This window comes from Camelus dromedarius, chromosome 12 (genome assembly GCF_036321535.1).
Source record: "Camelus dromedarius isolate mCamDro1 chromosome 12, mCamDro1.pat, whole genome shotgun sequence".
NCBI classification, from domain to species: Eukaryota; Metazoa; Chordata; class Mammalia; order Artiodactyla; family Camelidae; genus Camelus; species Camelus dromedarius.
Window position 1 is genome coordinate 14,647,069 of NC_087447.1, and position 26,531 is coordinate 14,673,599.

A 26,531-nucleotide genomic window follows, 5' to 3' on the forward strand; every position below is an offset into this window, starting at 1 on the left:
CTCCCTTCCGCCTGCTTCCTCTTTGGAGGATCTGATGTGTCTGTGGTCAAATTTCTTGAACAGCCTATATTTTGGGGCCTACGGGAAAATGGGCTGTGAGAAAAGGGGGGAAAAGGCTATTCATTCCTTCATTCAACCAGAACCTATTAAATGCAACCAAGAGCAAGATGGGATAAGCTTTGCAGTCTTGGAGGCCAGTCGAGGCACTAAAACCCACAGCCACTTGAGATCTGTGCTAATGTCATCACTGCTATCTCCAGGGAATAATGCAGGGAGTACCTGGACTGGAAATTCAAAGGAAGCTACTCACTGAGGCTGTTCCTTTTAGCTGGAAGTACGGGTCCAGGTCCCATGGTGGGGATGTTTCAACCAAAATGTTGCTTGTGATTATGATGGAATGAGCACAGTCCCAACCCTAGAAGACTTTTTAGAAATGCCCAGCACAGTTATTCAGCAGCCACAATATTTGGCATTTGTTTCCTGCTTTCAGTTGCAATAGTACAGTGTTCACTTAGATATCTAATGCCCACAAGGGTTTCACTGTCCTATTATTAACCTCCTTATGTAGAACTATTGAGAAGTCCCAGGCATAAAGTAGGTACACATAACTGCAATAAATACATAGATAAATGCCACTAGATGATAATTTTGGACTGGCCAAACATTTACTGAACATCTAATGTGGGCAAGGTACTGCATTAGGTTTCTACAAGGCTCTGCAGAATCTGCCACTCTCCCCACTCCCTTATTGGTCCTCAGCTCCTACTACCCTCTGACTGCCAATTACTCCAGCTCTCCTCACCTCCCTGTTTTTCAAACCTGCCAGGTATGCTCCCGACTTAGGGTCGCTGCAAAGCTGTTTCATCTGCTGGCCCTTTCTTCCTCTAGACAAACTCATGGGGAACTACTTTGCCTTCTTCAAGTCTTTGTTCAAATGTAACCTCAATTAAACTTACTCTGACCACTCTTTATAAAATTACAGTCTTTCCAACTCTACTTCCCAATCACTTTTACCCTGTTTTATTCTTTTTTAATTTTCCCACTGTACATATTGTCCAATAGCATACTGTATGATTTTTCACATGTTGATTGTCTGTTTCCTCACTATAATATGAGTACCATGAAAGAAGGGCTTTTTTTTTTTTTTGGTCTGTTTTGTTCACTGATAATTCCAAATGCCTATAAGAGTCCCTGCACATAATAGATGCTCAAGAAATATTTGTTGAATGAATAAATAATGGAATCAGACATTGAATGCCCACCTTCTAGTGGGGCCGTACCTAAACCATATAAGACAAAAAAGGATTTTGCCGTCTCGTTTTAAATCACTTCAGGATCTAGACTCCACACATCCTTTATTGATCAAATTCCAGGTTACCATCACTCTCTCCTTAAATGTAATCTTTAGTTTATTTCTGGTAATATTTAAATAAAGTGAACATACCAGTGATCAATGACTGAAGAAGACTATTTCTACATATTCCTAACCCATTTCTTAACTGTTATTGTGACCTCTTTTCTCTGATTGTTTCTTGTCTCCTACCCCTACCTATGGATCTGTCTTCATTTCCCATCTTTTCACTCTCTCCAGTCTCCCATTCAGTGATCTCATCCACAGTTTCATCTTTTCACTCTATGGAGGTAATTCCCAAATCGCTATTACTTGCGTCCTAATCTCTTCTCACAGTTCTCATCCTGTATTTCCTAGGCCTACATACATGATTCCATTTGAATTGCCTCATTGGTATGTAAAAGTAAACAGGAATAAAACTAGATACCTTGTCTTCTCTTTAAGACTGGCTTCTCCAGCCTTTCTGCTTTCATTTGTGCGGTCACTGCCTCCCAGCCTCTAGGCTTAAATCAGGGCACACTCTTTGACTCATCTCCCTAAAGGGGCCCCACCCTCACTTTGTACCTAATCTAGTCAGTTGCCAAATCATTCACTCTTGAATCTGTTCTCATCATTTCCACTGCTATTACCTCATATCAGACTCTTAACAGGGTGCACAGCTCTAACCCATTTTAGAATTAGGCAATCAAGATAATTAGCTTTCCTAAAGTGCAGTTGTGACTTTGTCACTCCTTTGCTCAGAAACCTTCAATAGCTCCCCACTGCCTACTTAAATAAAGTACAAATTCCTTACCCTCATTTTTAAGACCCTCTAAAACTGTTCCTAACTTTCTCTGTCAATCTTGTCTCACTACTTCAACATGAACACTGTCCTAAAATCAAACCCACATGTTCAGCTCCCCTCAGACAATGCACTTTCTTGTCTCTGCCTTCACCAATACTTTGCCCACTACTACACATTCTCCCTGCTCCTTCTATTAATAAAGTAATAATTTAACATCTCAGTGGTTAAAAAATTCATTTCCCTCCTTAATGAGTCCCACCCCTATTAAGTTTTTTGTTCCAGGAATGTTCTAACCATTTTCAGGCATGCACACAAATACATATACATTTATAACCATATATAATAAAAACCATTCCATATATGTATGCTTCTTTGCAACTTGTCTTTTTTTTAATTAAATAAGATTTATGCATTTTTCTAACCAGCACTCACAGATTAAACACATTCTTTTTAGCAGTTGTGTAGTATTCTATTGAATGGGTATACCATTTTACGTAATAAAGTTCCCTATAGATGAACATGTAATTTCCAGGGGGTTTTGCTTGTTTGTTTGTTTTCTAAAGCAGTGCTGCAGTGAACATCCTTGTGCCTTTTCTTTGCCTCCTTGCATAGATCTATAGGACAAATTCCTATCAGTGGCATTACTTGGCCAGAGATTATATACATTTTACATTTTAATAACTGCTAAATTGCCTTCCTAAAAGTTTGTACCAATTATACTTTTACCAATAGTGAGTTTGAGTGTCTGTTTCTCCAACTCTTGGCCAACCAAAGGTTGTTACACTTTTTCATTTTTGCCAATTTGATGGGTTTCAAAAAAATTGTTTTATTACTTTTACCCATCCTCTCTTCATTTTTTAGCTTCTTGGCAATCTACATACACTTTAAATCCTAGATTAAAATCCATCCCCTTCAAAGATTCTCCCCTATCTAATTCCTCCCTTCAGTTAAACATCTACCATTTTTCTTTTATATAGTTCTTATACTGTTTTGAACTTTAGCAACTAGTCTATATGTTTTATTCCTCTGACCACTGTAGTTTGCAAATTCCTTGAAAGTCAGGACCAGATCTTATTCATAGAAACACTGAATGTAGAGCTAAGCAAGAATTTTAGAGATCATATTAACCAAGCGTCTCATTTTTATAAATAACAGGAGTATTCAGCTTTTGTAGAATGCATTACTGTTCAAAGGCCCTTCCTAGACATTCAATTAAGTTATATTAAATCCTCACATTAAGATTATAAGCGAAATATCGTTATCCCGTTTTACAGATGAGGAAACTAAGCTACGGACGATTTACTGAGAAAAGTGGTTTACTCAGAGCAGGTCCAAGACCAGAATCCAGCGTCTTGGCGCCATGCACTCTCTTTCCAGTATATCCCAGCTGCCTCTCTCGTTTCCCTCACGCACTTGGCTGCACAATCAATATTTGGCGGATGAAATGATTTTTTAAAAAATTGCTAGGTGTTGACAGCAGCTTAAATATCTGTAATTAAACAAAGCAAACATGCTGACGGTCGGCAATGCACAGCTCTCCATACGTATTTCGCCTTTCTTTCAGGGGTCGTCAGCAGCTCTCGCTCCAGAGGGAGTGACCCTCTTCCCACCAGACCTGAGAGAGCCGGGTCCCCAGGGAAACACGAGTGCCTGCGGCTCCTTTAAGGCCGCGGGCGGCGCGTGCCCGCAGTGCTTTCAAATGGACCAATAGAAGGGCGATGGGCGGTCCACCGAGGACCAATAAACAACGAGGACACTGCGGGGTGTGCGGCGGCCCAAGCGGTTTCAAACGGCTTAGACCACCCCCTTGGTTCTGACCCGGCGGAGGTGAGTGGACTATGGGCCCGACCCACTCGCCTAGGCCCTCGGGCTCGCGAGTCGCGCGCGCAGAGGGGCCCTGAACCGCGGGCGAGGGTTCTCTGCGGACGCGCGCCTCCCTCGCCCTGCGACCCAGCAGGTCTGAGTCGCCGAGGCGGGGCGGAGGCCGGGGAACTCGCGGCTAGGAGGGCGGGGGGCGTGGGCGCTGGTGTGCAGCGGGGCCGGGGCTGGGATCCGGGTGCCTGGAGCGCGCCGCGGCGGGGTGCGGGCGGCAGCGCCGGGGGGATGTAGGAGGCGCAGGGCCGCGCCTGGCGGCTCAGGGTGTTCCGGTACTGGGGCGGGGGCCTGTGAGTCGGCCCTGCCGAGGCGCCCCTCGCGTAATTGTCAAATGAATGAATGAGTGAGTAAGAGCCTCTGAGGGCTCTCGTGGTTGTGAAGGGCCTGGTCGCCTCAGAGAGTGACAAGGACAGCGGTACCGGGGCCTGCCCGCTCACCTGTGTCCCTGCCCGCGCACCTGTGTGTCCCCACCGGCTTGCTGCGATTTTAACGATTCGGATCCTACCGCTCCGCCCTTCTGGTTGGTTTTCTCTTTCAAAAGGTGTCAGTAGAGTTCGGGTATCTTTCCAGCTCTGAAGGTTTGGGGGACCAATACAATAGCCAGCAGTGTAGGTTAAGCAGGCCTTGCTACTTCAAGGTGGTGGCTCGGAGAACTAGATTCTTACTTTTTAGATCTTACCACTCCGGTTGTTGAGAGAGCTACTCTGCAATCGTGGTAATTGTCAGGCAGGATTTAAATGCATCCGTTTTGTTTCTAGGATAGGAAATGATGAAAGTCATGTTGCCAGAGTGGCTACTGTGTGTTAGAAAATATATTCATGTTGATGAATCTTAATGAGTTTTTCATTCAGCATCAATAGAGGATGAAGAGGTTTTTGCAGAACTTGCCCCAAATTTATGCGCGGCTCCAGTTTAATTCTTATGGGAATCAAGGCTTCAAATCTTGGCCCAGAAATGCTCCCTGTCTTATTTTGTGCATAATTATAGTAATTGAAAACTCATTTTTAGAGAGGTGAACTCCTCCTTTCTCCATTTTCGTCACCGTGAAAAGTCCTTCTTTGACCTAAAGAGCTGATAAATTAAGCTAACGATCTTTTAAAACTTAAGAAATTGTAAAATATTTGGACTTTTCTTAAGTGACTGGACAAAATATAATGTTGTTTTTATAGAATAATGTAGAGAAAGGTGAAATCAATTTATTTTGCCAACATAAATTAAATCCAGTTGGTAAACTCATGAGAAAAAAATTTTACACATTATTTTAAAGTTTGTTCACTCAGGCAAAGGCAAGCAAAGGTATTTATTCCATAATAATTAATATACTTTATAATTCATTAGTTTTAAAATTTTGATCATCAACTTCGAATTATGAACAATGTTATAGCCTTCTACTGACAGCTCAATTTTAGCAGCAGAGTTTTAATTGCAATAAATTTGAGTACCTTAATATTACAAGCACTGTCCTAGGTTTTGGGGAGGCAATTAAAAATAATAAACATCTTTATGAATGCCTTAGGTTATTGTTAAAAATCTTGATGGGGAATGAAAACTTTTCTTTATATTGGAGTAAAGCTGGGCTCTTTTATGCTCCTTTTGACTTAATAGAGTCTCATTCATTCATTCAACAAATATTGAGATTGATGCCTACTGTGTGTTAAACATTGTTCTAGATTCTGGGAAAACACTAGTGAACCAGAAAAAGACAAAGCCCCTGACCTAAGGGAGTTTGACAATTTTATCTCTCAAACAATTTGCTGTAGCAAATTGTAGTTTCTATAATCCCTCTGGCCCAGCTTTAGTCCTTGAACAAAATAAATGCTCAAATACTTTTACCAGCAGTAGTCAACATTATTGAATATTCACTGTGTGTCATGTTTTATCTTTTAATTCTTACAACTTTTTACATATAAGGAAACTGAGTTTTAGAAAGGTTATGCAGCTTGTTCAAAATCATGCAAGTGATAGGACCTCAATTTGAACCCAAGTTAGTCTGTCTTCAGGGCCTTCACTCTTAACCGATCATTGTACTTATATGCAGCAGTGAGGTCTGTTAGGAGGAATTCAGGATCAATTTCTGGGTAGAATCTCCCCCCCCCCTTTTTTTAAGTACTTCTATCAGAGACATGATAAAATATGAACCATAGGCATGGTAGTTTTTAGAGGAAAGGTGGGGCACTTCAAAATACAGTATTTACCATATGGAAGATGGACAGCTGTGACAGTGGGAAGGGAGACTAAGTGGGGGCATAAAATTAAGATCTAGATCTAATTATGATTAATAGATTCCTGGTGATTAGTATGAGAGAGATTTGTGATTCTTAAATGCGTATTCTTACCTGTAGAGTTCAAAATATGTTACTTAGCTTACTTCTTTCAGGGCAGTTGCCTTGCCTACTTGATAAATCTCAGACACATTAAGCTTATTCTTTTTGGCCTTTGTGTTTGTTGTTCTCCCTGCCTGGAACTTCCCATCTGTCTACCCCCTACCTCAAGCCTGTCTTTGTATATAGGCTTCACTCAAGTCGCAACTTAAATGTCATCTCCTTAAAAGAGGCATTTTCTAAGCTCTCAATTAGAGAAGCCTTCTTTGTCACATTTACCTCATTTCCCTTTTTTTTTTTTTAACTTCATAGCATTATTGCTATATAATAGGCCATTTACTGACTGCTTGCTTGTATATTGTCTGATTTCCTCACAGAAATGAAAGCAGAGCACAGATTTTTTTTTTTTTTTTTTTTTTTTTTTTTTTTTTTTGGGATCTGTGAGGTTACCTCAATGCCTCAAACAGTGCTCGAGACAAAGAAGGTGGTCAAAAAATATTTGTTGAACAAAGATGGCCAAAACTGGCATAGTCTTTTGTATGTAATAAAGTGATAAAGACAATATATATCTAACCATTTGGCTGTGTTACTGTGTCTTTGGAAGTGAGCAATATGTTAGTAGACCAATTTGGAAAGTCTTCAACTAAGAATCCTGGAAAAATGATGGTTTTGTGTTTGTGTTGATTGGGAGAAAGGTAGATCCTGGCTTCCCCCTCCCACTTTATTTTTTTTTTTTCCAATTTTTAAAAACTTTCAAATCTATAGAAGTTTTTAGGGATACTGGTCAAGTATATAGTAGAATGTCCCTTTATTGGAATTTATCTGATGCCTTTTCATGACTAGACTGGGGTTATGCGTTTTGGGGAGGAAAATCACAAAGAGAATGCCATTTTCACCACATCATATCGAGAGTACTATCAATATGATTTCTGATTTGATAATGACTTTGATCATCTGGCTAAAGTAGTGTTTGTCAGGTTTCTCCACTGTAAAATTACTCCTTTCCCCTTTTTATACTGTCTTCTTTGAAAGGAAGTAATTATGTACAACCACTTATGGAGTGAGGAGTTGTGTTCCTTGTTGTTTGGGTGGAATATCTACATAACTTATTTAAATTTCTTTACATGGGACATTTGTCTCTTTCCCCATTATTAATTTAATTAGTCAAGTATTTATACTGAAGGATAATTTACACTTTGAGTTATATCCCAGTACTTTATTTTGTTGCTCAGATTGTTCCAGCTTTATCCATTGGGAGTCCTTTCAGTTGACTCCTGTGCCCCTTGAAGATATCCACATCATTGAGTGCGTGTGTGTGCGTCTGTGTGTGTGTGTGCATGCATGCACGTGCTGTTTTTATTGAATTATTTTTGAGCACTTCCTTACGTTCTGGCACTACAAGACATTCTAGGCTCACCTTGTATATTTCTTGTCACAGTTCTAGAATTAGCCAAGAAGCCCTGGTAATTTTTATTGGAAAATGGTAATAGAAATCAAGATCTGGTCACTAAGTGTTCTCATTGCTGCTGAGGTGTCATTTCTTTTAGGCCCTCTGAGCTACCAGAGCAAAGAAATATATATGTGTGTGTACTAGCTGGTGCATATAGACATATCTATAAATATTTCTATAATGAACCGTCTGTATCTGTATTAGGTTAGACATGATTTCATACTGATAGCTCCAAGTCTAATCCATTACTACATCATTCCAGCCTCCTCCCCCTTGTTGATCTGTTGATCTGAATTTCTACTTCAGCAGTGAGAAACCTGGCTTCCACCATCCATTTACTTGTGTAGTCCCAGGATACGTATATAGCAATATCTGAATTGTTAATCTGTACTCCCATAGGGAACAACTTTATCAACTAAAAGTACAGTGCTTATGTGCAGTTCCTTTTCCTTTTAGTTTTACAAACTCCATTCATTTCTGAAGTTACCTGGGTCAGCACTTTTTCCCCACCAGCTTTAGTGAAGTGGTTTCACATATTTGTAAGATAGATTCTCCTGTTACAGTTTGTGTTCTTTTATGGGATCACCCAATCTCCTAAATGACTTTTTAAAATTAGCTTACATTGAAGTTTACTCTTTATGTTGTAAACTTCTATGGGTTTTGACAAATCCATAATGTTATTTATCCATCATTACAGTATCATAGAGAATAGTTTCACTGCCCTAAAAAGTCCCTTGTTAATTCACCTATTGGTCCTTTCCTCCCTCCCCTACCCCCTGGCAACCACTGATCTTTTTATTATCTCGATAGTTTTGCCTCTTCCAGAATGTGATATAATTGGAATCAGACACTATTTACCCTCTTCAGACTGCCTTCTTTCACTTAGCAGTATCTGTTTAAGGTTCTTCCGTGTTTCTTAGCTTGATAGCTCGTTTCTTTATATGCTGAATAATATTTCATTGTATGGATGTACCATAGTCTGTTTATTCATCACCTAGGTCACTTCTAGTTTTTGACAGTTATGAACAAAGCTGCTGTAAACATTGGTGTGCAGTTTTTTTGTGTGCACATTAATTTTTAGTTCCACTGGGTAAATACCTATGAGTGTGATTGCTAGATCATATGGCAAGACAATGTTTAGCTTTGTAAGAAACTGCCAAACTCTCTTCAAAAGTGGCTATATTATTTTGCATTTCTACCAGCAATAAATGAGAATTCCTTTTGCTCCACATCCTTATCAGCATTTAGTTTCATCAGTTGTTTTGGATTTTAGCCATTCTAGTAGGTGTGTAGGGCCTAAAAAAATTTTTTTAACTTTGTTTTCGATGACATGACTTTTTTGAAGAGAAATGACAGGTTTTTTTTTTAGAGGAAACTTTAAAAAAAAACCTTTTTATTTTGTAATAATTTCAGATTTATAGAAAAGTTATAAAGATGATACATAGAATTCTGTATACCTCTCATCCAGTCTCCCGTGTTGTTAACATCTTATGTGGTATATTTGTCAAAATGAAGAAACCATCATTGATGCATTACTTTTAACTGAACTCCAGATTTTGTTGGGGTATCTCTAGTTTTCTGTTCATATCGTCTTTCTGTTTCAGGATCCAATCCAGGGTAACTTACTGCATTTAGTTGTCATCTGTCTTAGTCTCCTCTGGTCTTGGATAGTTTCTCAGTCTTTCCTTGTCTTTGTGGCCTTGACAGTTTTGAGGAGTACTAGTCAGTTATTTTGTGGAATGTGCTTGCTTTGTGTTTGTCTTATGTTTTTCTCATTATTAGGCAAGGGTCATGTGTTTTTGGAAAGAATGCCACAGAATACCATCATTTTTATTAGAGAAAATGTGATATCCACATGACATCACTGATGATGTTAACCTTGGTCACTTGGTTGGTTAAGGTAGTGTTTGCCAGGTTAAGTAGTAAAGTTACTATTTTTCCCTCTCTACACCTGTTCTTTAGAAGTGAGTCACTAAGTCTAGCTCATCTTCAAAGTGGGTAAGGGGCTTCAGTTCTACTTCCTGAAGGGAAGAATATCTACATAAATTATTTGGAGTTTTATAAGGAAGACTTGTCTGTTCTCCCCCATATATTTCTCTACTTAACCATTTAGCTATATCAGTATGAGTACGTTTTATACTTTGAGGTATCATCTGATCCTGTGTCGTTTATTTTTGCTCAGATTGTTCCACCTTTGGCCACTGGGGACTCTTTCAGGTTGGCTCCTGTGTCCCTTTGACATCCTCCCATCATTTTTTTTTCTTTTTGAGCATTTCCTTACTTTCTGGTACTACAAGACACTCCAGACTCATCTTGTGTCTTTCCATGTCCCAGCCTTAGAATCAGCCATTTCACTAAAGAGCCTGGTTCCTTTTATGGGACAGTGGTATTTAGAAACCAAGATCTGGGTGTGAAGTGGGCTCATTGCTGGGGTGTCATTGTTCCTAGGCCCTCTCAGTGGACAGAGCTAGGTAATATATTTATGTATGTTAATCCATGTGTAATCATATACATATTATTGTTTTTATATGCTTCCATCTGTATTTATATTAAGCTGAACATGAATTCATACAGTTCTAACTTTTAGAAGAAACTTGTGTCTTAAACAAATGTCCTCTTTGTGGTATGCTTTTTTCTGAGACCTAACTTTTTTTCTCAATAACTTTTTTTTAATGCCACAGAAAACATTGTTTTCCCTTATTTGGTAACAGCAGTTGTTTATTTCTGGTATATGATCTTTGTTCAGAGATGCATTCAGAGTATAAATTTTGACTCAGTTGAAATGGTCAGATATTTTGGCATAGATAGGATGTCACATAAGCCATGGTGACCTCTTGTCTCTTCAAACATGATTTTTTTTTTAATTTTATTAAGAGATTGGAAACCTACTGTTTTGTCATCTTGGTTCTATTTCTTAGAGGTTATTAATTAAAGTGACTTAGGTCTTTTCTATAAAGGTGAGAAAAAAGTTGAGTAGTCTCAAGTATTTCTTGAAATGAAATTCATTTTTTTAATGCAGATGTCTTTTTTTCTTTTTTCAGTCATAAGACTTAAAGTAGTGTCTTATTTATCTGAAAGTTAACTACCAGGAAATAAACCAAAATAGTATTTTCTGCAGCCTAAATTTTGTTAACTTTCTTCATGTAGATTCTACTATCTCTTTATGCACAATTTCACCCTGCTTGGTTCTTTAAATCAAGAGTTACAATTAGGCAGTACTGTTACAACCTAACAGAAGTGTTAGTTTGATCACAAAGTTTGAGGAAGGAAAGCTACAAAATATAAAACATTAAAATTCAAAAGGCCATATTGGAACCATTTGGTTTTGATTCAAGGGTCCCTCGTACCTCTGTGGCAATACATCTTGAGGGTATTGATGTAATTATGCAAATAGATTATCCTAAAAAGTTTAAATGATTATCAGTATACTTTGAGAAGACTGGGAGGCTTATGTATTTTCTTAGAATTACATGGGGAAAAGTTACATTAAATAATTGATGTTTCAGGGATAAACTTCTGATAACTGGCAAACTTGGCTGTCTAGAACATCTCTTTCTCTGATCTGTTTTGTTGTTTTATTTATTTCTTTTATGTATTTATTTGCAGTGTTTGTTTTTATCATTTTACGTTCTTATTTACCTGCAGTATGAAGTCTCTTACTTGTAGATTTCAGGAATTTTTTTTCAGTAATGTAATTCTACACTTTCCTTTTATGATACATTCCTTTAAAAAAAAAAGAAAGGAAATCTCATGAAAAGCCCCTAGTTTAGAACTAACATGAGTTCATCATTTGGTAATAAAGACCAAATCCCATATCAGAAATCTCTGGACAGTAAAAGAAAAGTCTTTTATGCTTTAGAGGACTGCCTGCCTATTTTGAGCTATGTTTAGTATGAGGGATTCCTCCAAATGAAATATGGACAGTCCCCTTGAGTATTATAAAATGGCGTTTACTTGTTTAACTAGTAGTAAATCTGCTTTCTATAGGATAAAAAGGAATAGATTGCTTATACACCTAAAGAAACAGTTTATTTTAGACCAGAGAACACTTGCCTTACTTAGTCCCAAAAGCTCTAAGCTGATTTAGGCCTTTCTTGAACCAGGGGACTGAAGTGTGGGTTTAAGACTGAAATCTGTTTAAAAATCCCTAGATGACTCTGAGATGATGCTTATAATAATAGCATGGTAATGATAGCTACTGTTTCTTGAGTACTGGGTATTTGCCAGGCAATCTGTTAGTACTTCTTTTTCGCATAAAGTCACTGGCTTTGTATGATCTGGTCATTTTCAGTCTGCCCTTTTTCTCAGCCCCTATTTTGGCCATCTAAGTTGCAGTTCTGTTCTTTACTTTTGCCTAGGTATTTCAGGCTTTCACACATGCCTGAAATATTCTCTGTTATCTCCAGTCATTATGCCTATGCCTGCTAATCTCTTATTAATTTCATTCAGTTCTCAGCCTAAATGTCACTTTCTCAGGGAGATCTTCTCTGACCCTCCAGTCTAGATTAAGTGCCCCTATTACACCCTCATAGTTCTTTGCCCTTGGGCTACTATATTGCACTTCCTGTACTCAGTACATAGCTAAGTGCCTAACACAGAGTAGTGTCACATGATCTGACAAGTTCAAATTTACTTGTGGAGCAGGAGAACAATGTGAATATTTGGGAGGGATTCTTCAAATTTATAAGGCAAAAATCTCATTTTCATTTCAACTATTCACCACAACAATTATTTGAATCATCTTAGACAAGTTACTAGGCTCTGTGCCTCAAATTTCTTGTTTATAAAATGGAGATGATAATATTAACCTAGGAGTTCTGAGAATTAAATGAATTAGTATATGTGAAGTGCTTAGAATAGTGCCTGGCACATAATGAGTGCTCAAAAGTGTGTTTTAAATAAGGAACCAGGAGAGTGGCTGTAGCTCAGTGGGTAGAGCTCATGCTTAGCATGCATGAGGTCCTAGGTTCTATCCCTAGTACTTCCATTAAGTAAAAAATAAATAAATAAAATAAAGTGTTTCAAAAAAAAGCATTTGTTCAGAAAATAAATAAATAAGTAAACAAACAAATGAACCACATGAAGATGGTACTGTTATGGCAGATGAGGAAACTGCGGCTCAGCTAGTGTGTGACAAAGCAAGCTTTGGAACTCAGATCTAACTCCATAGTCCAATACGACAGTTTAGACTGAATTTAATCTTGACTAGAGCACTCTACAATAAGATTTACTGCAAGCAACTGTTCTATTGCCATGACTTTACCAAATGAAAAATTCTAATATTAAAATTACCATCTTTTAGTCTATTTTATAATCACAAGTAGGTACTCAGAAAACTGACAAAAATCATATGCATTTTCAAAATACACCACTGAACAATTTTTCACTTTGAAAAAGGGTTTACTTCAGAATTCCATTAAATTATATCGTGTTTCCTGACACATTTGAAATACACATTCAACATACAGAATTTTATTTATAAACTCAAAAAATTTATTATGTCAAACATTTATTATATATTGAAGATTTCTATGATTTGATGAAATTTGTGCCATTTTAGGAATTATATGTTAGAGGACAAAGCACTATGCTAGATGCTGGGATAATAAATAAGATTCAGTTCTTTTCTTTCAAAGGAGATATGGAATCTCATGTTAAGGGGGAGAAGTGAGGCTTAGCTTACAGGATGAGTATAGACAGAACCTACCTCAAGGTACCAGGCTAGAATTTTAAAGTTTGAGAGCTCTTAAAAACATTATGATAAAAATATTGATGCTTGTTGTATTTTTTTTTAAAATAAAGACTTGTCTAGGCGTTAAAGTGAAAAGTTAAAATTCTTTAGCCAATCCCATAGACTCCCTTCCAGAAGTAGTCATGGTTAACAGTTTTCTATGGATTCATCCAGAAAAATTTTATGTGCTTTCAAACATACACAATGTTGTACTAGTTGTATTAGCTTTCTATGACTGCCGAAACAAATTACTGCAAATGCATTGGCTTAAAACAACAGACATGTATTCTTTTACAGTTCTGGAGTCCAGAGTCCAAAGTTTAGGGTGAGTCTTATGGGAGGCTAATATTGAGACAAGGCCACACTCCTCCAGAGGCCCTGGGGAGAACCCCTTCCTTGCCTCTTAGCTTCTGGTGGCTGTTGGCATTCCTTGGCTTGGGTCGCATCACTCCACCCTCTTCTAATCTTGCTTTTCTCCATCTTCACATCGCTTTCTCCTCTGTGTCAAATTTCCCTCTGTTTCCTTCTTATAAAGATACATGTGATTGCATTCAAGTCTCACTCAGATAATCCAGGATTATTATCCCCGTCTCAAAATCCTTAATTTAATCACATCTGCGAAGACCCTTTTCCCAAATAAAGTAACATTTGCAGGTTTCAGGAATTACAACCGAGTATCTTTGGGGGTCATTGTCAGCCTACCAAATGTGTATGTCCCTCTTTATGTATTTTTACTTAACACACCAAAAAAGTATTAGACTTTATATACTGTCTTGCAAATTTATTATCTTTCTTCCTTTCTTTCTTTCTTTTTTCTGCATGGAGGTTTTCTGATGGGACCGGAAAACCTAAAAGAATTTGTCTAAAAGAATTTGTCTAAATTCTAAAATTCTAAAAGAGCTGCAACACTCCAAGTTTCTTTTTAAAATTTAATAATAGATTTCTTCCACTTAAGTATTTAAATATTTTCTTTAGTCTTCTTTGTCTTTTTTTTTTTATTTAAATACCTATGGAGCACTTTTTTGAACAGGATGAGTGTCTCACTTTTTTTAAAAATTATGATTAAAAAGAAAAGCATGTAACATAAAAATTACCATCTTAACCATTTTAAGTACATTCACATTGTTGTGAAACACATCTCCAAAACTTTTTCATCTTGCAAATCTGAAATCCATTAATCTCCTTTTCCTCCTCCACCAGCCCAATAATCACCATTCTACCTTCTGTTGCTATGAATTTTACTAGTTTAGATACTTCCTATAAGTGGAATCATACAGTTTTGTCTTTTTGTGACTGGATTATTTCACTTAGCATGATATCCTCAGAGTATTCATATTGTGGCATATGACAGGATTTCCTTCCTTTTGAAGGCTAATATTCCATTGTATGTATTTACCACACTTTGTTTATTCATCCATTCTTCAGTGGACATTTAGGTTGCTTCTACCTCTTGGCTATTGTAAATAGTGCTGCTTTAAGCATGGATGTACAAATCTGTTTGAGACTCAGATTTCAATTCTTTTGGATATACGGACACACACACACACACTCTCTGAAGTGGAATTGTTGGATTATATGGTAATATGATACTCTGTTTTTACCTTTTTCAGCAACCTCCATAGCAGTTGCACAATTTTACAATCCCACCAAAAGTGTACAAGTGTTCCAATTTCTCTGCATTCTTGCCAACATTTGTTATTTTTTGTTTAAAAAAATTTTTTTGGATAGTAACCATTCAAATGGGTGTGAGGTGATATCTCACTGTGGTTTTGACTTGGTTTCTCTGATGATTAGTTATGTTGAACATCTTTTCATATGCTTGTTGACCATCTGTATATAGTCTTTATAGAAGCATCTATTCAAGTGTTTTGTCGATTTTTAATTGAGTTATTTGGGGTTTTGTTGTGGGGGTTCTTGATATTTTACGGATATTAACCCCTTATCAAATGAATAATTTGTGAATATTTTCTTCCATTCTGTGGACTGCCTTTTTACTCTGTGTCCTTTGATACACAAAAATCTTTAATTTTGTTATAGTTGTCTTTTGTGCTTTTGTTACCTGTGCTTTTGTCACTGTATGTAAGAAATCATTGTCTATTCCAAAGTCATGAAGCTTTTCCTCTATGTTTTCTTCTAGGAGTTTTATAGTTTTAGATCTTAAAAGTTTAGGTTTTTAGTCATTTAAAATTAATTTTTGTATATGGTATAAGGATCAAAGTTCTTCTTGCATGTGGCTATCCAGTTTTCCCATCATTGTTTGTTGAAGAGACCACCTTTTCCCCATCTAGTGGTCTTGGCAATCTTGTCAAAGATAATTTTACCCTATACGTGTGGGTTTATTTCTGGGTTCTCTGTTCTATTCCATTGATCTGTCTGTCTTTATGCTACTACTACACTGTTTTGATCACTGTGGCTATGTAATATGTTTTGAAATCAGGAATTGTGAGTCCTGCAACATTTTTCTTTTTAAAAAAATGTTTTGATTATTCAGAGTCCTTTGAGATCCCATATGAATTTTAAGATTAATTTTTCTATTTCTGCAAAAAATGATGTTGGGGTTTTGATAGGGATTGTGTTCAATCTATAGATTATCTTCAGAAATTTGGATATCTTAATAATACTAAGTCTTCCATGAATATGGGATGTCTTTTCCTTTATCTGTGTCTTCTTCAATTTCTTTCAGGATTGTTTTACAGTTTTCAGTGTACACGTCTTTTACCTCCTTGATTAGGTTTATTTCCAAATATTTTATTCTTTTTGATGCTATCATAAGTGGAGTTGTTTTCTTAATTTCCTTTCCAGATTGTTCATTTGTAGTATATACAAACACTACTGATATTTGTGTGTTGGTTTTATATTCTACAACTTTGCTGAATTCATTTATTCTACAAATTTTCTTTTGTGGAATCTTTAGCGTTTTCTACATATAAGATTATGTCATATACAAACAAAGATGATTTTACTTCTTTTTTGATTTAGATGCCTTTTATTTCTTCTTCTTGCCTAATTTCTCTGACCGAGACTTCCATTTCTGTATTGAATAGGATTGGCTAACACAGGAATCCTTGCCTTGTCCCTACTTTTAGAGGAAAAGCTTTCAGTCTTTCGTCATTGAGTATGATGTTAGCTGTGGACTTCTCCTGAATGGTCTTGATTATGTTGAAGTAGTTTCTTTCCATTCCTAGCTTGAGTGTTTTTATCATTGAAGATATTGAATTTTGTCAAATGCTTTTTATTGCATCAATTGAGGTGGTCATGTGGTTTTTGTCCTTCGTTCTCCTAATGAAGGATGTTATGGTGTACTACATTGATTTTGGTGTTTTAAACCATCCTTGCATTCCAGAAATAAATCCCACTTGGTTATGGTGTATAATCCTTTTAACATGCTTTTGGATTTTGTTTGCTAGTATTTTGTTGAGGATTTTTGCATCAGTATTTATCAGTGATATTGGTCTGTAATTTTCTTGTAGTGTCTTTGTCTGGCTTTGGTATCAGGGTAGTTCTGGCCTCATACAATAAGCTTAGAAATGTTCATTTCTCTTAAATTTTTTGGACTAGTTTCAGGAGAGTGGGTGTTAATTCTTCTTTAAGTGTTGGGTAGAATTCTCTTCAGTGAAGCCACTTGTCCTGGCCTTTTAAATCCCATTCCAGTGATGGTTGAGCGTACAAAGTTCAGCTGAGTTTGGTGCCCTGAGTACAGACCATAGGAATTCCTGCTCTGAATGTGATTCTGACTAGGTGGTCCCACAAATTGTGCTGGATATGACTAGATGACTCAGAAACTCACCTTCTCAGTACCATTTGTATAGAGAAGGAAATGTAATTCATATTTCTGACTTTTTGAATCAGTATTTTTACCTTTTATGACATGTTTTTCTTTGCCAGGCATAGGAGGCTGATAATTAAAATGTTGCTTTTTCAGTGGCTTATGTGAATCCCTACTTCTTGACCTGAGGACAGAATATATTCCACCAGGGTTAGAATGCCTGAAAAAGGGAAATGATGGTAGAACCCACATGTATACAAACTACGGTTTTAGACACTGCATCTGTGATACTAGCATAAAGCAAACTACTGTTCCTTTGTTGTTGTTTAACCAAGGGCCAAAGAGAATGGGGTCTGAGATTTTTACCACTGAAATAGGAGCACTTTACAAACATCTAACATAAGCTGCAAATATCCTAGTACTGAAAAATTTGGAATTGTAAGCATGCTGTTTATTATATATAAATAGGTGTTGTGGAATACTATTCCATAAAATTTTAGAGGTGGGAGGGTAGTTAATAAAACCCCTTGTTTTATGCATGAGAATACTAAAGCCCCTGAAGAGTAAATGATTTCCTTAAGGTTTCACAACTAGTTAATGGTAGAGCATGGCTTTGGGGGTATAAATTTTCTTTCCAACCCAGTTCTTCCTCTCAGATTTAAAAAAAAAAAAAAAAAAAAAAAAAAAAAAAAGCCTTTCTACATTTCTGCCTGAACACTGTAGTGTATAACTTACTAAATTACTAAATTATAAGATCTCATTAGAGGCAGAGCTTTTTTTTTCTTTCATTTTGAAACTCATGGAATTTTTAATATATTTTAAATATAATAAGCTATTTATGTTATAAAATTTAAAAAAGAAACATCCATGTTCCTATCACCCAGTTTAAGAAGTAGATCATTACCAGTATCCTGTGCAGCCCTCCTTTACTGCATCCCAGATTGTATACTTTGCCTTTTCTACTGTACTGTTTTCAGTATACCCTTATATTTTTCTTTTAAATTTAATCACAAATGTATGTATCTCTACACAGTATATTGTTTGGGTTTGTATAATCATACTGTATGTTTTCAGTAACTGTTTTTGTTAGCATGGTTTGTGAAATTCATGCATGCTTTTGCTGATTTTCACTGCTATATAATATCTTTTTTGTGAATATACCACAGCTTATTTATTCATCTCTGTCAATGGGTTATTTTAAAGTGAGATGTAAGTCACATACCAAAAATGTATCCTTTTAAAGTGAACATAATTCAGTGGCTTTTTAATATATTGACATAGTTGTGCAACTATTAACAACTATGTAATTCCAGAACACTTACATCACCCCAAAAAGAGACCTCCTGCCCATTTCAGTCATTCTCCATTGCCCTTTTCCCTCCCTACCCTCCCACCCACAGCCCCTGACAACCACTACTCTGCTTTCTGTCTCTATGGATTTGCCTAGTGTGGGCATTTCATACTAATATAATCAAGCAACATATGGCCTTTTGTGTCTGGTTTCTTTCACTTAGCATGATGTTTTCAAGGTTAACCCATGTTGTATGGTGTAGCAGTACCTCATTCTTTTTCATGACTGAATGATATTCCATTTTTTCATATCCACATTTTGTTTTACAAATCCAGTTGATGGATTTGTGTATTGTTTCCATTTTGGGGCTGTTATAAATAATGCTGCTATTAATATTTATATACAAGTTTTCATGTGGATATATAGTTTCAATTCTCTTGGGGATGTAAAAACATTTTTTGTAGTATTGGACATAGTTTTTAAGTAAGTTTTTTAATATTTTCATGTGTGCTTTTTGTTTCCTAATCAAGAGAATTATATTTTTGATAAAGATGTTTCATATGACTTGCTATATATAGAAATTGTTGAGGAATTTTATTTAGGCTATGGAAACACTCATCTGAATGTTGGAAAACTAATCTGACTGACCAATGTGTATGTAATATATGTTTTGCTTTCTTCTAGTTACTAGGAGCACTTTTTTGTTAATCCTTATAACTTGTTAATCCAGACAAAATGACCAGATTTGACGACTTTTGGGTGGGATTTGAAAGAGTAATTTTCATTGATACTTCCTTTGAAAGTGTTATAAAGCCACGTCTAAGATTCATACCAAGTGATCAATGACTCTTTGTAAATAGAAAAATAGGTTGCAAACCAGTAATACTAAATTGCAGAAAGAACTGGCTTTAATTGTTAGGTATAAAAATATAGATCCATACTGGAAATTAGTACTAAGTAATAATCCAGTTACAGCTGAACTTTTATACATTGCTGGTGGAGGAGTACAAAATGGTTCATGCAGCCACTTTGGAAAACAAATTTGACAGTTACTTATAAATTAAACATGCACCTACCATATCGCCCAGCATTCCCACTCTTGGGTATTTGCCCAAAAGAAATGAAAAGTTATGTTCCTACAAAAATCTGTAGCAGTTTTTCTTTTGTTTTGTTTTGTTTTTTGTTTTTCTTTTTGCAGAGGAGAGGTAACTAGGCCTACTTATTTTTTTTTTTTTAATGGAGATACTGGGAATTGAACCCAGGACCTCATGCATGCTAAGCATATGCTCTACCATTTGAGCTATATCCTCCCCCCCCAGTTTTTCTTTTATAATTGCTAAAAACTGGAAACAACTCACAAGTCCTTCAACTGGTAAATGGATGAACAAAGTGTGTTAGGTCATATACTGGAATATTATTCAGAAATAAAAAGAAACAGACTACTGATATGTACAAAAACATGAATAATCTCAGTTGTATTATGAATGGAAAAAACCAGACTCAAAAGACTGCACACAGTATAATTCTTTTTGTATGACATTGTGGAAAGGCAGAACCGTAGGAATAGAATACTGATCAGTGGTTGCCTAGGGGAGAGGGGTTAAGTACAAAGGGGGAAAAGGAAATTTGGGGGGCTAATAGAGATGTTCTTGGCTGTAGTGATGGATAGATGACTCTATGTGTCTCAAAACTCATAGAACTATATACTAGAAAGAGTAAATTTTACTGTACGTAAGTTATACCTCAATAAACATGACTTAAAAGCTCTTAGATTGGAAAACTTCTGATTCTCAGTTAATACTGCTTCTGACAGCTAGGAACACAGGGAGTTAGGAGCAGTCAGTGGGAGGGGTCTATACATTTGCTTTTTAGTTTTAAAAGGAATGTGATAGGAAAGGTAGACAGTAACTGTTGAATATTGTGTATTTTATTTACCAAATACTTATATATAGCAATTAATTCTAGGCACTTTACAAATAAACTTCACTCATTTAATTCTCCTAATAACCCAATAAGGTAAAAGAAGAAAAATTCCCCATTTTACAAACAGAAAACAAACACAGAGAGTTAGGAGTTTGTCCAAAACCACGCAGCTAGTAAGTGGCACAACCAGAATTTGAACTAAGCATTCTAGCTCCAGAGTCTGTGCTCTTAATCACTAACTTGGCCTCTTTCCTTCATTGAATATGAAGAATTCCAGTTAATGTTTAAAACTTTTTTTTCCCCTCGATCTGGCTATTTGTGCAATAAATATTTTTCTAAAGTATTTTTAATTTGTTGCAGGAAAACATTCAGTGAAGAAAGATTTCCTTTTTAAGTGTAAGAAATGCCACCTTCCTAATACATGATTATCATTTTCCCATATTCTCTTCTATATATAATATTTGCTAAATCATTTCCTAAACAGTTTTCACTTTGTCATGTTAAAGGAGAATACATCTAACCAGTAGTTTGTTGAATTGTGAAGATTTTACATGTCCAGTCTAGTCTCTTCATGGTATAGTAAAGAAAAGGAGGCAATAACCAAAATAAGATGGACTGTGATATTTGGTAAGATATCTAAGTATTATTCAGGAATATTTATATAAAATATCTTTGCATTTAGGACAAAAGATATAAATCCCTATAATAATAATCTTTAGTTTTGATGTCTGAGACTGAGGTATATACAATCAGGAGATTTTTCTTCTCTCTTAATTTTTTAAATTTACTAATGAGCACAGCATTGGGTATTATCCATTTGTGTGTGTGCATGCACACATATACTTACTGCAATATGCTTATTGATGTTATCTGGACTCTTGTGTCAGAGTAAGTGTTGGTCATATCTTTTGTGATAAATATTTATTGAGTATTCATTTGGTGTCACCCACTGGGAAATAAGATGAGTAAGAAATATTCCAGCTCTTGCCCTTGAGGATACTCACAATCTAATGGGAAGCCTGATAAACAAACCATTACTCTCAGAACAGTGTGATAAGCTTGATAGGACAGAATGAAAGGTCTTAATTACCTAATGCAGAAGTATGAAGTATTATTCACAGTTAAATGCACTTTAGAATGATATTTTCTTGGCAGTTCATAATCAGACTGTACTAATCTGAATCAATTTCCCTTCATGGCAGCCTTAGCCTAGAATTTTCTAAGACCTTCAGAATAAGGGTAACCTGGGTCTGCTTCATATTAGAGCAGTCTTCATGTCTGTCCTTTGGAATCTAAACTTCCACTTGAACCCCTGTTCGTGATAGAAGATATTAGGGCACTTATACATGGTCTTTAGCTTTACTAAATTGATTCCCATACTCGTTGGTGGTGGCTTAAGGTTTTAGTAAGGTATGTGCATTCATCTAGATTAGATGAGGGAATACAGGGTTAATAAACACATAAATCTCTTTCCTGAAAGTATAAAGGAGACACAAAATGCATACAAACCTTATAAGCTGATATTGAGGAAAAATTCCTCCTGTGAAAAGAAATTTACAGTTCACTAATAACCTATGGAGACCTTAGAGATCATTACTTAACTCCCTGAAATGTTAATCCAGTTTCTACTACAATTTTCTCAAGAACTCTTCATGTTACATTAGATGACTGAGCATCACAATTCTATTTGCATGCAAGACTTTTTTATCTACATAGACATGAAGTGAATTCTTAGCCAATTTTTGAAAGATCACATTTTACTCACAGGAAGGAGAATGTTACTTTTCTATTTCGCCTCCTACTACCCATTTCTATCATTGTCTAGGATTCCGCGTGTTGTAGAGAAGAGAAGGAAGTCAGTGAAAGGTTGAGGCGGAGCAGTGCAGGCTCTCAGTTCTTTTCTGAGCCTTTGAGTTGCCACTTGAAAAACATTAACTGATCAAGTTAATAGAATAAGCCACTTACATGATGGGGACTATATATACATTTACCCCGATGCTTTGACTATTTTCTACAGCGATTTTTTTTTTTCACTTCTTGAGGAGGAATTAGGATTGTAAAGTAGGAACTGGTCATCTCCTTTGTTTCTGGAACATTATCTGTGTTGTCACCAAAAAAAGAGGTCCCCACCCAACTGCGGTAGAGTCTTCTCTAGTTGGTCATTCATTTGCCTCATGCCTTGGAAGCCCTGTAGGCTGGAAGGAACACCCTGGGTCCTGCAGACCTCCGAGCGAAGGCACGCTGCGGCCCCTTTAAGCTGTCAGTATGTGCTGGGAGCGGGCCGAGGTGGGGCGGGCAATCTGACTGTGAGCTCTGGGCCCCGCCCCCGGAGGAGGCGTTTCCCAGAAGCCCTCCGCACCAATGCTGCCACCGCCCCCGCCCGCCTGGTATTCCTGCTGATTCTGCTCGGACCTTAGGGCCCCCGACCTCTCCCTGCCTGGGGAGCGTAAGTGTCAAACTGCGGGCTAGGGTCAAGCATCCTGTGCCCATGTCGGAAGTCCTGGTGGACAGTACAGGGGACTTTCCTGGCTTGTCAGACGCTAAGGCGGCGAAAGAGCGTAAACAATGCCGGCTGCAGTGAGCTAAAGCCTGGGGCATCTGCTCTACTTCTGGGTGGTGACAGTGGCCCTCGGGTGCTTGTTTGGATATGCAGTGGTTGAACGGTGCCCACAACCAGGCTTTGCCCCAGCCTGATTCCTACTTGGGGTGAGGAGAGGATTGCTTTTACCCAGTAGAACCCCCTGAGCTAGATGGGTGGAGCTGGATGTAGTGCCCTGGGCCTTGGGTCCTTAGCTTGGAATTTGGAGACCTGGGTAGCTTTGGGATGAGTAAGCATTAGATTTTCAGCTACTTTGGTACAATTGAGCAGTAACTCTTAAAGTTAACCTAATTCACAATCAGGTTTAGCTTTCTGTCTCCCCAGAGGCCTGTGTTGGTATCAAGTCCCCCTATTGGAGACACTGACAGTGATCATCTGTTAAGGAGAGTCCTTTCCCGCTGATACGAATAGCACGATGTGAAAGAGCTCTTTACCCCTCTCTGAAGGAATCTGTGGGAGGCCACCATCCCAGTACTAAGACAGCAAGCCCACCCAAGTTTGTTGAGATAACTTGCTAGAGAAGCAGTTCAGACTTCCGGCCCCCTGGTAGCACAGAATACTCCAGCAAGAGGTTAACACTTAACCTTGTTAATTAGCTGGAGGCAGTGAGATATTTTAAATTAGAGGGAAAGACTTGTCATTTTTGTTACTGGCTACTTAAGAGATGAGATTTTGTCTGGCTTGGCCAAGTAATAAAAATTTACAGTTTTCTATGACAGTTACATAATTGTTATGCTTCTTTAAACCAGTGCCCTTCTTAGACATGATTTGAGTAAAAATTTCTGGGCATGTATGTATATTCTGTTTTATCCTTGTTTTATAAGTATTTCCTGTTTTGGAGCAAGTCTATCAATTTTTATTGGTCTTTCCAAGGCGTTGCTTTTAGAGTGGGCAGAAATTTTCCTCAGACTTCCCTCAGGCTTATTCTTTGCTTCTGCAGTAGCATTTCCTTAGCCAGAAGTGAGAATCTAGGAAGGGTAATCAGATCCAGATCTCTTGTATTGTGATAAGTGGAGAGCTTTTGTAGGTCAAGAGCTTGAGAATTAGCCATAAATTAGTTTCACTGCCATAGCTTCTCCCCAGGTCAAAAGCTAAAACAGTATGTATAACTGTATAACTATTCTTATAAGCTGTATAGCTGTATAACTATTCTTATAAGCTGTCAAGATACAGGAAGTTAAAGTAAAAGGACATTCCACGTGGACCCTTGGGTGGTGGGGAAGAGAGACAGTCTGAAAGATAGGAGACATAGCTTCTAGGCCCAGCTCTAACATTACTGATGACTTAATCTCTAGATGCCTTTTAGCTGGTTGGTGAATGAGAAAATGCATAGATTGCTGGGGTCTATATGTTAATAGTAGTATATAATGCATACCTAATAGATGATTTGTTACTTAATTGAATACTAAACTGAAATTTAAAATTTATTTGAAGTTGTGCCTTTATGTGTGACCTTGTCAACATTTCTTAACTTCTGGTCTAAAAATAAATATTACATCTAAACCTTTTTTCAGCAATAGTGTGGACTATATGGTATTTGAGCTCTTTGGAAGACATTTTAGATAAATCAGTGGTGTAAAATTACTATATTTCTGTAGAACAGATTTTCTTTTAGCTGGTTCCTTTGCCTTTGCCTCTGTTTTAGGCTAGGGTAAAACCCCCTGAGAGTGCTGGCTAATTTGATTGCTGAGTATTTGTAGTATAGACTAGATTGAATGAACCATAGCAAACATCATATAGAGGTCAAATTAACTTTATTAGTGCACTTTATTAGTGCTTCTCTTTGTTGACAATTTTACTTTTAGAACATCAAACCTTGCTGTGTAATGAAAACTTGATTTCCTATGTCTTTGTTTATAAAATCCAGAACCCTCTGTTCATCTCTGGTGCCACACTTCTGGCCACTTAAAGGTTATACTTCTTATGTCTAATACCAGACTCATCATATTCTTCACCTCTTCTCCACTCCCCATAAACAAACAACTCAGAAATTTCTTCTGACATTTTCCTGTCATTGGCACCACTGTTCTCCGAGTCACGTAGATGGGCCTCCTACAGAGGAGAGCAGTAGACTCTTCTTTCTACTCCCACATCCTTAGTTGCTAAGGCTTACCGATTTTACTTCTTTAACGTACCTCCCCTTTCAGTCTCCTCTGCCCATCCTTTCCATTCCTAGGAGTTCTGGCTCGTATTTATCTTTGTCCTGGAGTACTGCAGTAATTTCCTATCAGGACTCTCTGCTTTCTCTCCCTTCCAATTCATTCTACATAGATTTATCTTTCTAAAGTAGATGAGATTGTCATTGCCCTGCTTTAGTTCATCACTATTCTCTGCTGTTTAACTTAATATTCAAGATTATATATGATCTGACCCTAGTCTATTTTTTGGTCATATACTCTAATAAATTGATCCGTTCAGTGTTCCCTAAACATACTCTGTACTTTTCTACCTCCAGGACTTTGCCTTTCTCGTTTTCTCGGCCTAGAATATCTCCTCTCCACTCTTTTTTTTTTTTTTTTTTTAATTCACCTATCACTTATTACTGAGTTCAGATGCCATCCTTTTCTATGGGATTTTCACCATCCATCCCTCACTCATGTTGGTTAATCCTATCTTTGAACTCTCTTAACCCTTATGTGTCCCTTGCTTAGGGAACTTCCCACATACAATACATTTTGTATAATGGTTTTTTGTTTAGATGTCTACTTGTACTCCTGTGAACTCCTTGAGCCATCACAGTTTACCCATAGGGAAATTCAGTGAATGGGTGCTTTAGGTAAAATTGGAATGGAGATCCAGTTATTAGAAAGGATTCTAACCTTTACAACCAACTCATGTACATGTAAAATGATTGGCAGCCTTAAAAAATAAATCACTCTTATCTCCTCAGAAATTTTGTTAGTAAACTTTGTTAGTTTGATTTTTTAAAAACAATTTTAATGAGATACGTAATTTACATACCATTCACCTATTTAAAGTGTACAATTCGGTGACTTTCAGCATACTTATAGATTTGTGCAACCATCACCACAGTCAGTTTTAGAACTAGTCAATTTTCATTACCCCAAAAAGAAACCCCACACTCCTTAACCATCTAATCACCCTTCTGATATCCCCAAACATCCCAGTCATAGGCAACCATTCATCTACGTTCTGTCTCTATAGATTGCCTATTGTGGACATTTTATATAAATAGAATTATACAATATGTGGTCCTTTGTAACTGACTTCTTTCAGTAAGTGTAATATTTTCAAGGTTCATCCATATTGTAGCATGTATCAGTACCTCTTTTCTTTTGCGTATGTGTGATAAAATACACATAACAAAATTTACCATCTTAAGCATTTTTAAGTGTGCAATTCAGTGGTATTAAATACATTTGTAATGTTGTATAGCCACCGCCATCCATCTCCATAATTTTTTCATCTTGTAAAACTGA

General features: G+C 37.0%; 1 protein-coding gene across 3 annotated transcripts in view; it reads left to right on the plus strand.

The window, feature by feature from the left end:
• Nucleotides 1–3,871: 3,871 nt before the first annotated feature.
• Nucleotides 3,872–26,531, plus strand: part of CKAP5 (cytoskeleton associated protein 5) — an 89,780-nt gene continuing 67,120 nt past the window's right edge. The window contains exon 1 of one of the 3 annotated variants that reach the window (XM_011000653.3): nucleotides 3,872–3,962. The gene's annotated coding sequence lies outside the window, so the exon portion shown is untranslated. Of the gene's footprint in view, nucleotides 3,963–22,856; nucleotides 22,939–26,531 lie in introns of those variants that run through there. The other 2 variants (XM_011000656.3, XM_011000654.3) reach the window with 2 other exon arrangements.